The sequence below is a fragment of the Apodemus sylvaticus genome, chromosome 10 (genome assembly GCF_947179515.1).
Source record: "Apodemus sylvaticus chromosome 10, mApoSyl1.1, whole genome shotgun sequence".
Classification (NCBI taxonomy): domain Eukaryota; kingdom Metazoa; phylum Chordata; class Mammalia; order Rodentia; family Muridae; genus Apodemus; species Apodemus sylvaticus.
In genome coordinates this window covers 75,442,175-75,458,611 of record NC_067481.1, presented here as the reverse complement: position 1 = coordinate 75,458,611, position 16,437 = coordinate 75,442,175, and the positions used below count along the sequence as shown (strand labels likewise).

The following is a 16,437-nucleotide window of genomic DNA, read 5'->3' as shown; positions in this document are numbered from 1 at the left end:
AATTCTTGGTTTAGTTCTATATCCCATTTTTTGATTGGGTTGTTTGGGTTTTTGGTGGTTAGCTTCTTGAGTTCTTTGTTTTTATTATATACAAACTAGCGTTGAAGAAAATGAAATTTTACCTGACTGACTGTGAATGAATGCAGATACCAGGCACTTTCCCAAGTGTGATGACTCCACACTGAAACTCCACACTAACTCTAATTATTCTTCTATGTAATTGCAGTAAGATCCCAACAGAGAGTTTTAATAGACATTTGAAAAACCCTAACATTTTCATAGAGAAGCAAAGAGTCAAAATAGTAAACAAAACTTTGGAAAAAATATTTGGAGAGTTGAGAGACAGAACTGTAGAGAGTATTGCATAGATCTACAATAATGGAGTCTTGTTAACATAGGGATAGATGGTAGATTACAGAACAGCATAAAAAGACAACCAATTATACCTTTGTTAAAATTTGGAATATGATAAAAAATCATTCATTAGAGAAGGCTGCACATCTAATAAATAATGCCAGAATAATAAATTAACCTGAAAAGAAAAAAATAAATAATTTGAGTTAAGTGTGAGAAGCACGGCACTAAAACTTTTGGAAGAATACAGAAAATATTTTTTGATTTTATTTTGAGATTCATTTTTATTTGATATATTCTTTATTTACATTTCAAATGATTTCCCCCTTTCTGGGTTCCATAAGCCCTCTTCCCTCCCCCTGTTCCCCCATCCACCCCTTCCCACTTCCCTGTTCTGGTACTGCTATACTGAGTCTTTCCAGAACCGGGGCTACTCCTCCATTCTTTTTGGACATCATTTAATATGTGGATTATGTCTGGGGTATTCAAAGTTTCTAGGCTAATATCCACTTGTCAGTGACTATACCATGATTGATCTTTTGAGACTGGCTTACCTCACTTAGTATGATGTTCTCCAGCTCCATTCATTTGTCTAAGAATTTCATGAATTCGTTGTTTCTAATGGCTGAATAGTACTCCATTGTGTAAATATACCACATTTTTTTGTATACATTCCTCCATTGAGGGACACCTGGGTTCTTTCCAGCTTCTGGCTATTATAAATAGGGCTGCCATGAACATAGTGGAGCATGGGTCCTTATTGCATGCCGGGGAATCCTCTGGGTATATGCCCAGGAGTGGTATAGCAGGGTCCTCTGTAAGTGTCATGCCCAGATTTCTGAGGAACTGCCAAACTGATTTCCAAAGTGGTTGCACCATCTTGCAATCCCATCAGCAGTGGAGGAGTGTTCCTCTTTCTCCACATCCTCACCAACACCTGCTGTCTCCTGATTTTTTTACCTTAGCCATTCTGACTGGTGTGAGGTGAAATCTTAGGGTTGTTTTGATTTGCATTTCCCTAATGATTAATGATGTTGAACATTTCTTAAGGTGCTTCTCAGCCATCCGAAGTTCTTCATGTGAAAATTCTGTTTAGCTCTGTACCCCATTTTAATAGGGTTATTTGGTTTTCTAGGGTCTAACTTCTTGAGTTCTTTGTATATATTGGATATTAGCCCTCTGTCAGATGTAGGGTTGGTGAAGATCTTTTCCCAACTTGTTGGTTGCTAATTTGTCCTTTTGATGGTGTCCTATGCCTTACATAAACTTTGTAATTTTATGAGGTCCCATTTGTCAATTCTTGATATTAGAGTGTAAGCTATGGGTGTTATGTTCAGGAACTTTTCCCCTGTGCCCATGCCCTCAAGGGTCTTCCCCAGTTTCTATTCTATTAGTTTCAGTGTGTCAGGTTTTATGTGAAGTTCCTTGATCAACTTGGAGTTGAACTTAGTACAAGGAGATAAGAATGAATAAATTCACAGTCTTCTGCATGCTGACCTCCATTTGAACCAGCACCATTTGCTGAAAAGGCTGTCTTTTTTCCACTAGATATTTTCAGCTCCTTTGTCGAAAATCAAGTGACCATAGGTGTGTGGGTTAATTTCTGGGTCTTCAATCCTATTCCATTGATCCGCTTGCCTGATATTGTACCAATACTATGCAGTTTTTTTATCACTATTGCTCTGTAGTAATATTTGAGGTCTGGGATACTGATTCCCCCAGAAGTTCTTTTATTGTTGAGAATAGTTTTAGCTATCCTGGGTTTTCTGTTATTCCAGATGAATTTGAGAATTGCTCTTTCTAGCTCTATGAAGAACTGAGTTGGGATTTTGTTGGGGATTGCATTGAATCTGTAGATTGCTTTTGACAAGATAGCCATTTTAACTATATTAATCCTGCCAATCCATGAGCATGGAAGATTTTTCCATTTTCTGAGGTCTTCTCCAATTTCCTTCTTCAGAGATCTGAAGTTCTTGTCATATAGGTCTTTCACTTGTTTGGTTAGAGTCACCCCAAGATACTTTTTGCTATTTGTGGCTGTTGTGAAGGGTGTCATTTCCCTAATTTCTTTCTCAGTCTGCTTCTCCTTTGAGTATAGAAAGGCTACTGATTTGCTTGAGTTGATTTTGTAACAAGCCGCTTTGCTGAAGTTGTTTATCAGCTGTAGGAGTTCTCTAGTAGAGTTTTTGGGGTCACTTAAGTATACTATCATATCATCTGAAAATAGTGATAGTTTGACTTCTTCCTTTCCAGTTTGTATCCCTTTGACCTCCTTATGTTGTCTATTGCTCTAGCTAGGACTTTAAGACCTATATTGAAAAGATATGGAGAGAGGGGGCAGTCTTGTCTAGTCCCTGATTTTAGTGGGATTGCTTCAAGTTTCTCTCCATTTAGTTTGATGTTGGCTACCGGTTTTCTGTATATTGCTTTTACTATGTTTAGATATGGGCCTTGAATTCCTGTCTTTTCCAAGACTTTTAGCATGAAAGGATGCTGAATTTTGTCAAATGCTTTTTCAGCATCTAATGAAATGATCATGTGGTTTTTTTTTCTTTGAGTTTGTTTATATAGTGGATAGCATTGATGGATTTCCATATATTGAACCATCCCTGCATCCCTGGGATGAAGCCTACTTGATCATGGTGGATGATCGTTTTGATATGCTCTTGGATTCGGTGGGCAAGAATTTTATTGAGTATTTTTGCATCATTATTCTTAAGGGAAACTGGTCTGAAATTCTCTTTCTTAGTTGGATCTTTGTGTGGTTTTGGTATCAGCGTAATTGTGGCTTCATAGAAGGAGTTAGGTAGTGTTCCTTCTATTTCTATTTGGTGGAATATTTTGAAGAGTATTGGTGTTAAGTCTTCTTTGAAGGTCTGATAGAATTCTGCACTAAAACCATCTTGTCCTGTGCTTTCTTTTTTGGTGGGAAGGCTTTCTATGACCCCTTCTATTTCTTTAGGATTTATGGGTCTGTTTCGATGATCTATGTGATCCTGATTTAATTTTGGTATTTGGTATCTGTCTAAGAAATTGTCCATTTCCTTCAGATTCTCCAGTTGTGTTGAGTACAGGCTTTTGTAGTAGGATCTGATGATTTTTTGAATTTCCTCAGTTTCTGTTGTTATATCTCCCTTTTCATTTCTAATTTTGTTAATTTGGATACTGTCTCTGTACCCTTTGGTTTGTCTGGCTAAGGGTTTATTTATCTTGTTGATTTTTTCAAAGAACCAGCTCCTGGTTTTCTTGATTCTTTGTATGGTTCTCTTAGTTTCTACTTGATTGATTTCAGCCCTGAGTTTGATGGTTTCCTGTCTTCTACTCCTCCTGGGTGAATTGGCTTCTTTTTGTTCCAGGGCTTTCAGTTGTTCCATTAAGCTTCTAGTGTATGCTCTCTCCAATTTCTTTTTGGAGGCACTCAAAGCTATGAGTTTTCCTCTTAGCATTGCTTTCATTGGGTCCCATAGATTTGGGTATGCTGTGCCTTAATTTTCGTTAAATTCTAAAAAAATCTTTGATATCTTTATTTCTTCCTTGACCAAGGTATCATTGAGTAGAGTATTATTAAGTTTCCATGTGTATGTGAGCTTTCTGTTGTTTTTATTGTTATTAAATACCACTTTTACTCCATAGTGATCTGATAGGAGACATGGGATTATTTCGATCTTCTTATATTTGCTGAGGTCTGTCTTGTGACCAACTATATGATTGATGTTGGAGAAGGTACCATGAGGTGCTGAGAAAAAGGTATATTCTTTTGCTTTGGGATGAAAAGTTATATTTAACACACACACACACACACAGATATATATATATATATATATATATATATATATATATATATATATATATATATGTTAAATACAATTGGGCCAGAGCTTCAATTACTTTCACTGTCTCCCTGTTTAGTTTCTGTTTACCCAATCAGTTCATTGAGGAGAGTGGAGTGTTGAAGTCACCCACAATTATTGTGTTAGGTGCAGTGTGTGCTTTGAGGTTTAGTAAAGTTTCTTTTATGAATGAGGGTGCCCTTGCATTTGGAGCATAGATGTTCAGGATTGAGAGTTCTTCTTGTTGGATTTTTCCTTTGACCAGCAAGAAGTGTCCCTCCATGTCTCTTTTGACGACATTAGGTTGAAAGTCAATTTTATCTGATATTAAAATGGCAACTCAGGCTTGTTTCCTGAGACCATTTGCTTGTAGAATTGTCTTTCAGCCTTTTCCTATAAGGTAGTTTTTGTCTTTGACACTGAGGTGTGTTTCCTGTATGCAGCAAAATGTAGGGTCCTGTTTACCTATCCATTCTGTCAGTTGGCTACCGGTTTTGTGTATATTGCTTTTACTATGTTTAGATATGGGCCTTGAATTCCTGTCTTTTCCAAGACTTTTAACATGAAAGGATGCTGAATTTTGTCAAATGCTTTTTCAGCATCTAATGAAATGATCATGTGTTTTTTCTTTGAATTTGTTTATATAGTGGATAGCATTGATGGATTTCCATATATTTAACCATCCCTGCATCCCTGGGATGAAGTCTACTTGATTAGTCTTTTTATTGGGGAATTGAGTCCATCGATGTTAAGAGATATTAAGGAGTAGTGGTTATTGCTTCCTATCATTTTTGATGTTAATTTTATAGTTGTGTGGTTATCTTCTTTTTGGTTTGATGAAAGAAGTTTAATATCCTGCTTTTTCCAGGGTATAGTTTCCCTCATTGTAATGGTGTTTTCCACTATTATCCTTTGTAAGGCTGGGTTTGTGGAAAGATATTGTGTAAATTTGGTTTTGTCATGAAATATCTTGGTTTCTCCATCTATAGTGATTGAGAGTTTTGCTGGGTATAGTACTATTCGCTGGCATTTGTGTTCTCTTAGAGTCTGCATGAGCTCCGCCCAGGATCTTCTAGCTTTCATGGTCTCTGGTGAGAAGTCTGGTGTAATTCTGATAGGTCTTCCTTTATATGTTACTTGCCCTTTTTCTCTTACTGCCCTAAGTATTCTTTCTTTGTTTAGTACATTTGGGGTTTTGATTATAATGTGACAGGAAGTATTTCTGTTCTGGTCCAGTCTGTTTGGAGTTCTGTGGGCTTCTTGTATATTCATGGACATCTCTCTCTCTTTAGGTTAGGGAAGTTTTCTTCCATAATTTTGTTGAAGATATTTGCTGGCCCTTTAAGTTGTAAATCTTCACTCTCATCAATGCCTATAATCCTTAGGTTTGGCTTTCTCATTGTGTCCTGGATTTCTTGGATGTTTTGGGTTACAAGCTTTTTGCATTTTGTATTTTCTTTGACTGTTGAGTCCATGGTTTCTATGGTATCTTCAGCATCTGAGATTCTTTCTTCTATCTCTTGTATTCTGTTGTTGATATTTGCTTCTATGGCCCCTTATTTCTTCCCAAGGTTTTTTATCTCCAAAGTTGTCTCCATTTGTGATTTCTTAGCTGTTTCTACTTCTGTTTTTAGATCCTGGATGGTTTTGCTCAGTTCCTTCACTTGTTTGTTTGTGTTTTCCTCTCATTCTTTGAGAGATTTTTGTGTTTCCTCTTTCATGACTTCTGCCTATTGACCAAAGTTCTCCTGTATTTCTTTAAGTGATTTTTGCATTTCCTCCTTATTGGCTACTAACTTATGACCCATATTCTCCTGAATTTCTTTAAGTGATTTTTGTGTTTCCCTTGTAAGGGCTTCTAGCTTTTGATCATTTTTCTCCTGAATTTCTTTAATAGATTTATTTATGTCCTTCATGTGTTCCTCTAACAGCATCCTGACCAGTGATTTTAAATCCAACTCTTGTTTTTCTGGTGTGTTGGGGTATCCAGGACTAGCTGTTGATGGAGAATTGGGTTCAGATGCTGCCATAATGACTTGGTTTCTATTAGTAACATTCCTATGTTTGCCTTTAGCCATCTGGTTCTCACTGGTGTTAGATGGTCTTATTGTCACTGACTGGTGCTTCAACCTCCTGTGGACCTTTAAGGTTATTTCCGTGATGCTGGATGACTGGGTTTCCTCTGGCACAGATTGCTGATATGCTGCCTTCCTCTTTTGTGCCTTTGGAGCCCTGCTGAGTTTTGCCTCAAGCAATATTATACTTGGGTTGTCTCAGTGAACCAGGTGTTCCCGGACTGCTCTGTCATGGAGGGAGGATGGCGGCGGAGAGTCACTCCCTCTGTTGATGCTCCCATAGGACACAGGCCCACAGGCTGGCTAACAAATGAACTGCCTATGTGCTCAGGTCCTAGGTGCAGGCAGACCCCTGGCAGTTTGCACTCCCAGAAATCTTAAGCTCGGGATAATTCAGTACCTAGTGATGCTTTTCTGCCCCGGCAGGTAGTGAAGATGGTCACGGGGGTTCACTCCCTCTGCTGCTCTCTACATAGGACACAGGCCCCACAACCAACTGGCTGGCAGACGAACCGCCTATGTTCTCAGGTCCTGGGCACAGGCAGACCCCTGGTGATTTGCACCCCCAGAGATCTTAAGCTCGGGATAATACAGTACCTAGTGATGCTTTTCTGCCCCAGCTGGTAGCAAAGATGGCTGCGGGGATTCACTTCCCTGCTGCTCTGAGATACATTTTTAATAAGAAACAAGACAAAGGTTGCTATTGTGTCCATGACATTCATGAGCACATGCATACTACTTATGTATAAATAGAACATCAAGTTAGATTCTAGGTTATATTTACAATGATCAACAGATGGTTATTTTGAAGACTATAATGAGATTTTGTATTAGTTACTTTTTTTGTTGCTGTAATAAAATATCACAATCAAGGAAACTTAAAGAGGAAGGGATTTATTTGGGCTTATGTTTCTAGAAGGATAAAAATATATCAAGGTTAGGAAGCATGTCACCAAGCAACAGGAAGTCTGTAAAACCTGTAAAAAAAGACAACTACATACTTATAACATATAATGCCACAAAATATACATTATTATACCAACTGAGTAGAATGGAGGAACAGGGCTGAAATGCTGGCCTAAATGAAAACCAAAACGCATCAATGTCTTTCTCTTCATCCTGCTACAGGGCCATGAGTGATCTATCATGTAGTCAAGTATATCTGTGTAGGAGACCTCCTCTTCGCCATGACCAAAGACCCTATCATCACTGTGTGGTGCTCTGTGAGCAGAGAGAGGTTGGGAACCTACATGGTTCTTACTGATGCTTTGTAGTATATGGATACTGACTTGGATACCAAGCATGTCCTACAGCCCATCTGAAAATAGCTGTCATCTCTGAGATTGTGAAACAGGGAAACAGAAGGCTCTACTCAAGATCAGCCAGCTGTCTGGAACTTTGGTCTTGACTTTGCAGGCAACATCATCATGATTGCCATGATAAGCAGATGGGATACCAGAGTTTTGTGAGCTTCTTTGATCTACAAGATCCAAGCCAGATGGACAGCAATATGAAGATACCATGCAATGATCCCAAGATCACCAGAGCTGTTTGTGAACTCCTGAGGAAATAATTCATTTATTACAGGCCATGGGAGTGGAGAGCTCAACCAGTAGAGTCCCAGGTCTGGAGAGGTGTTGGTGAATGTTAAGGAGCACTCCTGGTAAGTCAATGACATCTAGCTGTCTAGAGACATGACCATGTTTGCCACAGCATCCAAGGACAACACAGCTTAGCTTCTCATGTTCCACAAATTTTGAACATCAGAAGACTTAACTCAACTGCCTTCTCTTCCAACTCTGACAACGCCATGCTAGGAGGTGGTCAGGAAGTCATAGATGTAACCAAAACATCTTCCATCAGGACTGGCAAGTCTGAGGCCAGGTTCTTCCACTTGTCTTTTGAAGAAGAGTTTGGAAGAGTCAAGGGCCACTCTGGACCCATCAACAACATTGTCTTCCGTCCTGATGCAAGCGCTACAGGAGCAGTGTCAAAGAGGGTTACATATGCATCCACTACTTTGATCCACAGTGAATTTGAGTTTGAGGCCTAACAAGATGGATCCCCATTCACACTAGGAAGACTTATTGCTGAAAGTTTTAGACTCAGAGAAATAAGATAGTTTTTTTTAAAAATACCAAAATGTAGCAGGGCAAATACCAAATCCCCTACTTACACTTCCAATATCTCTTGCTTTGAGTTCAAAGGATTTAGATGGCCTTGCCTTCTCAGCTTCACTGCCTGCAACATTTCTCTCACTTTTGGTCTGGTTCTATTACTCATATACAGCTTTCCTCTGCAGATAGCTCATGGATTTAGGCTGTCCAACATTTTGGGATCTCCAATGTAACTCAACTTCACTCACAGCTTTGTACGAAGGTCTCTTATAGTCTTTTGACCTCTGAGGGGCCTTCATGCAGGAACTCCCCTGCCACACACTGCCCATTCACAGCAGCTCTCTGAAACTGTAGAGGAATAATCCATGTCTCTTCACTTCTGCATTCTTGATGCCACTCAAGCCAGCACCACATAGTGATACTGCTAGGTGTAGATGAATTTTAATTTAGCAACATAGCTGCTTTGGCAAGGGATCACATCCAAAGATATGATCCTGCTGGAATGCAGACATGCCACATACCTTTAATTCCTCAGGCTGGAATATACACACCCTTAGTACACATCTTTAATCTCTCTGATTGGAATATAAACATGCCATCTACTTGAGGGGAAGACAAAGTGATGAATCAGAAGAAGATTTTATCGAATGAATCAAAGATAGCATATGCCTAACTCTCATGAATACAACGAGGGAACAGAGGCTACTTAGAGATCAGTGAGGGAGAGAGAATTCAGCTCAATTCCGTTCAGTTCAGAGCAGTTTAGTTCAGTTCAATTCAGAGTAGTCTAGTCCAGACCAGTCCAGTGCAGTCCAGACCAGTCCAGTGCAGTCCAGTCCAGTCTATTTGAGTCCAGTTCAGTCCAGTCCAGTCCAGTCTAATCCAGTCCAGTTCAGTTCAGTTCAATTCAGTTCAATTCAGTTCAGGCTTAGGAAAATTTCAATCAAATAAGGACATCAAATTTTGCTTCTAAAGATGATACATTGCCCTAGATTTCTTAGTCTTTCCACCAATCCGATTACTAAGAATTCAAAGTTGCTAATGTTGGAGTTATGTTTCAAACCATGTCCCTCCCAGATCTCTTGTGCAGACCTCACCAGTCTAGTGTTTGGGTCTACTGTTTCCAGATCATTTAGACTCTTGGTCATCCCATGGATTACTTGACCACTGTCTTGTATATTTTTGTCCACCATCTGGCCACACAGTAATTGTTCTTGTTCCTCTACACATTCATTGCAGTGCACTGCTTTGCCACTGTTGCTGAAGGAATGGTGCACCCCAAAATTAGCCAAAGCAAATATTTCTTTTGAATTTATTATCTCAATAATTTGCATTAAGTAAAGTAGGAAAGGAAACACAGCATCATGACAAAGACCAATTGGGGCAACCTATGGAGAAGTCTAATATATTGTTATACAAACAGTACACTCTATACAGATTTAGCTGTTAACTTTGATGATTCAGTTCACTGAAGCCTTTTCCCAACCTTCATAATTGCACATAGTACTTTGTAGTATTTACACTGACAGTATATAAAGTGAGACCCAGTAAGGTTACAATCTCTCAGTATGTCTTTTTCTTTAGCCATCTTAAACTCTTCAAGTGAAACTTTTGCACTTAGCACTTTGATCATAGCTTAGATTGTGAGATTTATATTCCTTTGGAATCACAGGCAGAATTTTCACATTTGTTCTAAATAAGATGCAGAATTATTGTTTGGTTTATAGAAATCCCACTCAATGAACATCTTCCACACACCAATCACCTTACATAGAATAGTACAGGTTATTTAAAAGTAGAAGTATTAACATCTTACTGATGGAGAAAATGCCAGTATATTTTTGATGCAATAAAGGTAGTGATGACACAGTTATTTCTCTATGTTGTATTATAATTCCCCAAGTGTATGTAAAGATTTTGCCTTTTATTTTTTATTGTTTATTCCTTAACAAATTGGTTTTGATAAATAGATAAATCCATGGAAGTGTTCTTATATTACTTGATAAAGTGCTATTTAGTCATTTAATTTATTTAGTTGTTAAATCTTATATATGAGGAAAACAGTAAATAAATGCCTACTTCTATCAATGATTCACATAAAGAAGAATAAAGGAACATTATATGGAGTGGTAGAAGACTCAACCCATAATGGCAATATATCTCATGAAGTTACTACTTGCCACCATAGGGCCACGTAGATTATACTATACTGTACCCAAAGGCAGAGGACATGGGTTCCTTATGTTTGTCTAGTTAGCTGTGACCCTGCTCATATTTCATGGCTTACTTACAACTTCTTGTACATTAGTTTTCCTTCACTGATATTTAAATCAAACGAAGACATCATGAACAAATGTACTTACCAGAGCAGGCAGACTTTCAGATAAGATGACAGTAGTGCATTTAAAGGACAGTCATGTACTTAAGTCATAGCTGAGTAAAAGGTGACCTCCACACCTTGTCAGCTGCACAGAGATGTTGATTGTGTAACTTTGTAGAATAGAAAGAAGAGGATAGAGAAAAGTGAGCATAAAAGTAACAAGTCAGAAGAAGAGATAAGGGAAAGACTAAAAAGGAAGGAGAGACAGACAGAGAGACAGACACAGAGAAATAGAAACAGAGAGAGATATACAGATACACATACACATACACACACACACACATACACACACACACACACACACACACAGAGAGAGAGAGAGAGAGAGAGAGAGAGAGAGAGAGAGAGAGAGAGATTCCTGTATGATTCCTGTATTAAAGAATGATTCATCCTGGAAAAAGCAAGATAGTAACCTTTCATCAAACCCAAAAGAAGATAAGCATTCAAATTTAAAAAAATAACGTCAAAAATGATAGGAAGTAACAATCACTATTCCTTAATATCTCTTAACATCAATGGACTTAATGGCCCAATAAAAAGACACAGACTAACTGACTGGATACGTAAACAGGACCCTACATTTTGCTGCTTACAGGAAACACACCTCAGGGTCAAAGACAAACACTACCTTAGAGTAAAAGGCTGGAAGACAATTTTACAAGCAAATGGTCTCAGGAAACAAGCTGGAGTAGCCATTTTAATATCAGATAAAATTGACTTTCAACCCAAAGTCATCAAAAGGGACCCTGAGGGACACTTCTTGCTGGTCAAAGGAAAAATACAACAAGAAGAACTGTCAATCCTGAACATCTATGCCCCAAATGCAAGGGCACCCTCTTTTGTAAAAGAAACTTTATTAAAACTAAAAGCACACATTGCACCTAACACAATAATTGTGGGTGACTTCAACACTGCACTTTCCTCAATGGACTGATCAGGAAAACAGAAACTAAACAGGGACACAATGAAACTAATTGAAGCTTTGGACCAATTAGATTTTTTTTTAAAGATTTATTTATTTATTATATGTAAGTACACTGTAGCTGTCTTCAGACACACCAGAAGAGGGTGTGTTGTGAGCTACCATGTGGGTGCTGGGATTTGAACTCAGGACCTTCGGGGGAGCAGTCAGTGCTCTTAACCACTGAGCCATCTCTCCAGCTGGACCAATTAGATTTAACAGATACATATAGAACATTCTATCCTAAAACAAAAGAGTATACCTTTTTCTCAGCACCTCATGGTACCTTCTCCAAAATCGACCATATAATAGGTCACAAGACAGACCTCAACAAATATAAGAAGATAGAACTAATCCCATGCCTCCTATCTGATCACTATGGAGTAAAAGTGATCTTCAATAGCAACAGAAACAACAGAAAACCCACATACACATGGAAACTGAACAATACTCTACTCAATGATACCTTGGTCAAGGAAGAAATAAAGAAAGAAATTAAAGACTTTTTAGAACATAATGAAAATGAAAACACAACATACCCAAATCTATGGGACACAATGAAAGCAGTGCTAAGAGGAAAACTCATAGCCCTGAGTGCCTCCAAAAAGAAAATGGAGAGAGCATACATTACCAGCTTAATGACACACCTGAAAGCCCTAGAACAAAAAGAAGCTATTTCTCCCAGGAGGAGTAGAAGGCAGGAAATCATCAAACTCAGGGCCGAAATCAATCAAGTAGAAACAAAGAGAACCATACAAAAAATCAACAAAACCAGGAGCTGGTTCTTTGAGAAAATCAACAAGATAGATAAACCCTTAGCCAGACTGACCAAAGGGCACAGAGAAAGTATCCAAATTAACAAACTTAGAAATGAAAAGGGAGACATAACAACGGAAACTGAGGAAATCCAAAAAATCATCAGATCCTACTACAAGAGCCTGTACTCAACACAACTGGAGAATCTGGAGGAAATGGACAATTTCCTTGACAGATACCAAATACCAAAATTAAATCAGGACCAACTAGACCATCTAAACAGTCCCATAATGCCTAAAGAAATAGAAGGAGTCATAGAAAGTCTTCCAACCAAAAAAAGCACAGGACCAGATGGCTTCAGTGCAGAATTCTACCAGACCTTCAAAGAAGAGTTAACACCAATACTCTTCAAACTATTCCACAAAATAGAAACAGAAGGAACACTACCCAATTCCTTCTACGAAGCCACAATTATGCTGATACCAAAGCCACAAAAAGATCCAACAAAGAAAGAGAACTTCAGACCAATTTCCCTTATGAACATCGATGCAAAAATACTCAATAAAATTCTTGCCAACCGAATCCAAGAACACATCAAAACGATCATCCACCATGATCAAGTAGGCTTTATCCCGGGAATGCAGGGTTGGTTCAACATACGGAAATCCATCAATACAATCCACTACATAAACAAACTCAAAGAACAAAACCACATGGTCATTTCATTGGATGCTGAAAAAGCATTTGACAAAATTCAGCATCCCTTCATGCTTAAAGTCTTGGAGAGAACAGGAATTCAAGGCCCATACCTAAACATAGTAAAAGCAATATATAGCAAACCGGTAGCCAGCATCAAACTAAATGGAGAGAAACTTGAAGCAATCCCACTGAAATCAGGGACCAGACAAGGCTGCCCCCTTTCTCCTTATCTCTTCAATATTGTACTTGAGGTACTAGCTCGGGCAATTCGACAACATAAGGAGGTCAAAGGGATACAAATTGGAAAGGAAGAAGTCAAACTATCATTATTTGCAGACGACATGATCGTCTACCTAAGTGACCCAAAGAACTCCACTAGAGAGCTCCTACAGCTGAAAAACAACTTCAGCAAAGAGGCAGGTTATAAAATCAACTCCAGCAAATCAGTGGCCTTCCTATACTCAAAGGATAAGCAGGCTGAGAAAGAAATTAGGGAAATGACCCCCTTCACAATAGCCACAAACAGTATAAAGTATCTTGGGGTGACTCTTACCAAACATGTGAAAGATCTGTATGACAAGAACTTCAAGACTCTGAAGAAGGAAATGGAAGAAGACCTCAAAAAATGGGAAAACCTCCCATGCTCATGGATCAGTAGAATCAATATAGTTAAAATGGCCATTTTGCCTAAAGCAATATACAGATTCAATGCAATACCCATCAAAATCCCAACTCAATTCTTCACAGAGTTAGAAAGAGCAATTATCAAATTCATCTGGAACAACAAAAAAACCAGGATAGCTAAAACTATTCTCAGCAACAAAAGAAAATCTGGGGGAATCAGTATCCCTGACCTCAAGCAATACTACAGAGCAATAGTGTTAAAAACTGCATGGTATTGGTACAGTGACAGGCAGGCAGATCAGTGGAACAGGATTGAAGATCCAGAAATGAACCCACACACCTATGGCCACTTGATCCTCGACAAAGAGGCTGAAAACATCCAATGGAAAAAAGATAGCCTTTTCAACAAATGGTGCTGGTTCAACTGGAGGTCAGCATGCAGAAGAATGCGAATTGATCCATCCTTGTCTCCTTGTACTAAGCTCAAATCCAAATGGATCAAGGACCTCCACATAAAGCCAGACACTCTGAAGCTAATAGAAAAGAAACTGGGGAAGACCCTTGAGGACATCGGTACAGGGAGAAAGTTTCTGAACAGAACACCAATAGCGTATGCTCTAAGAGCAAGAATTGACAAATGGGACCTCATAAGGTTACAGAGTTTCTGTAAGGCAAAGGACACCATCAAGAGGACAGATCGGCAACCAACAAATTGGGAAAAGATCTTCACCAACCCTACATCAGATAGAGGGCTAATATCCAATATATATAAAGAACTCAAGAAGTTAGACTCCAGAAAACCGAACAACCCTATTAAAAAATGGGGTACAGAGTTAAACAAAGAATTCTCACCTGAAGAACTTCGGATGGCAGAGAAGCATCTTAAAAAATGCTCAACTTCATTAGTCATTAGGGAAATGCAAATCAAAACAACCCTAAGATTTCATCTTACACCAGTCAGAATGGCTAAGATTAAAAATTCAGGAGACAGCAGGTGTTGGAGAGGATGTGGAGAAAGAGGAACACTCCTCCACTGCTGGTGGGGTTGCAAATTGGTACAACCACTCTGGAAATCAGTCTGGCGGTTCCTCCAAAAACTGGGCACCTCACTTCCAGAAGATCCTGCTATACCACTCCTGGGCATATATCCAGAGGATTCCCCACCATGTAATAAGGATACATGCTCTACTATGTTCATAGCAGCCCTATTTATAATTGCCAGATGCTGGAAAGAACCCAGGTATCCCTCAACAGAAGAGTGGATGCAAAAAATGTGGTATATCTACACAATGGAGTACTATTGAGCCGTTAGAAACAATGAATTCATGAAATTCTTAGGCAAATGGATGGAGCTAGAGAGCATCATACTAAGTTAGGTAACCCAGACTCAAAAGGTGAATCATGGTATGCACTCACTAATAAGTGGTTATTAACCTAGAAAACTGGAATACCCAAAACATAATCCACACATCAAATGAGATACAAGAAGAAAGGAGGAGTGGCCCCTGGTTCTGGAAAGACTCAGTGAAACAGTATTCGGCAAAACCAGAACGGGGAAGTGGGAAGGGGTGGGAGGGAGGACAGGGGAAGAGAAGGGGGCGTACGGGACTTTCGGGGAGTGGGGGGGCTAGAAAAGGGGAAATCATTTGAAATGTAAATAAATTATATCGAATAAAAAAAAAGAATCTAAAACCATTGTGCTGACATGTGAAGACAGGGTTACTTGAGTTCTATTTAAATCACAGGCTTAAACAATGATTTTATGTCAAAATGCATGTATCCATGTCATCCTTTTTTAATTTAAATTTTATTGGTTCTTTGTGAATTTCACATCATGCACCCCAATTCCACTCATCTTTCCATTCCTTTATACCCACCCTCTGCCCTAGCAATATCCCACTCAAAAAAAATTGTAGTAGAAGCTGCAGTGTGGCCAGGCGGTGGTGGTGCACGCCTTTAATCCCAGCACTTGGGAGGCAGAGGCAGGCAGATTTCTGAGTTTGAGTCCAGCCTGGTCTACAAAGTAAGCTCCAGGACAGTCAGGGCTGCACAAAGAAACCCTGTCTCAAAAAAGCAAAGAAGAAGAAGAAGAAGAAGAGGAAGAAGAAGAAGAAGAAGAAGAAGAAGAAGAAGAAGAAGAAGAAGAAGAAGAAGAAGAAGAAGAAGAAGAAGAAGAAGAAGAAGAAGAAGCTGCCGTGTGCCCCACCATGTCCCACAGTATACTGTTTTGTCCAAACGTTTTTACTTGCAAGTGTTCATCGCATTGGTCTGGTTCAAGGCCCCTCACTTCTACTACACTATCAATACTGGATCCTCACTGGGACTCATCTTAGATGTTCTGTGGCTGTGCTGTGCCATGAAGATCCTGCAGCTTTGGATCTGTAGGACTGGTCCCTTCCTGCACCCCTGCAGTCCATAATGGCATAGATGTTGGAGTGGGCTAATTCAGAACCCTGGATATGGGCCTGGGTGTTGGTTCTATTGTTGGTTTTCCCATCTGGGGTGAACAGATGTTCCTTTACATCTTCTCTAGAAAAGCCATGCACATAACCACTCTAAACTATTTCTGTAAAGTTGTGGCTGTTGTGGAAAACTAGAACCACTGTATCACCTAGTCACTTCCTTTCTTGGTATATGTCAA

General features: G+C 39.1%; 1 pseudogene; it reads left to right on the top strand.

The window, feature by feature from the left end:
* Window positions 1-7,351: 7,351 nt before the first annotated feature.
* Window positions 7,352-8,312, top strand: LOC127694459 (eukaryotic translation initiation factor 3 subunit I-like; annotated as a pseudogene).
* The last annotated feature ends 8,125 nt before the right edge of the window (window positions 8,313-16,437 follow it).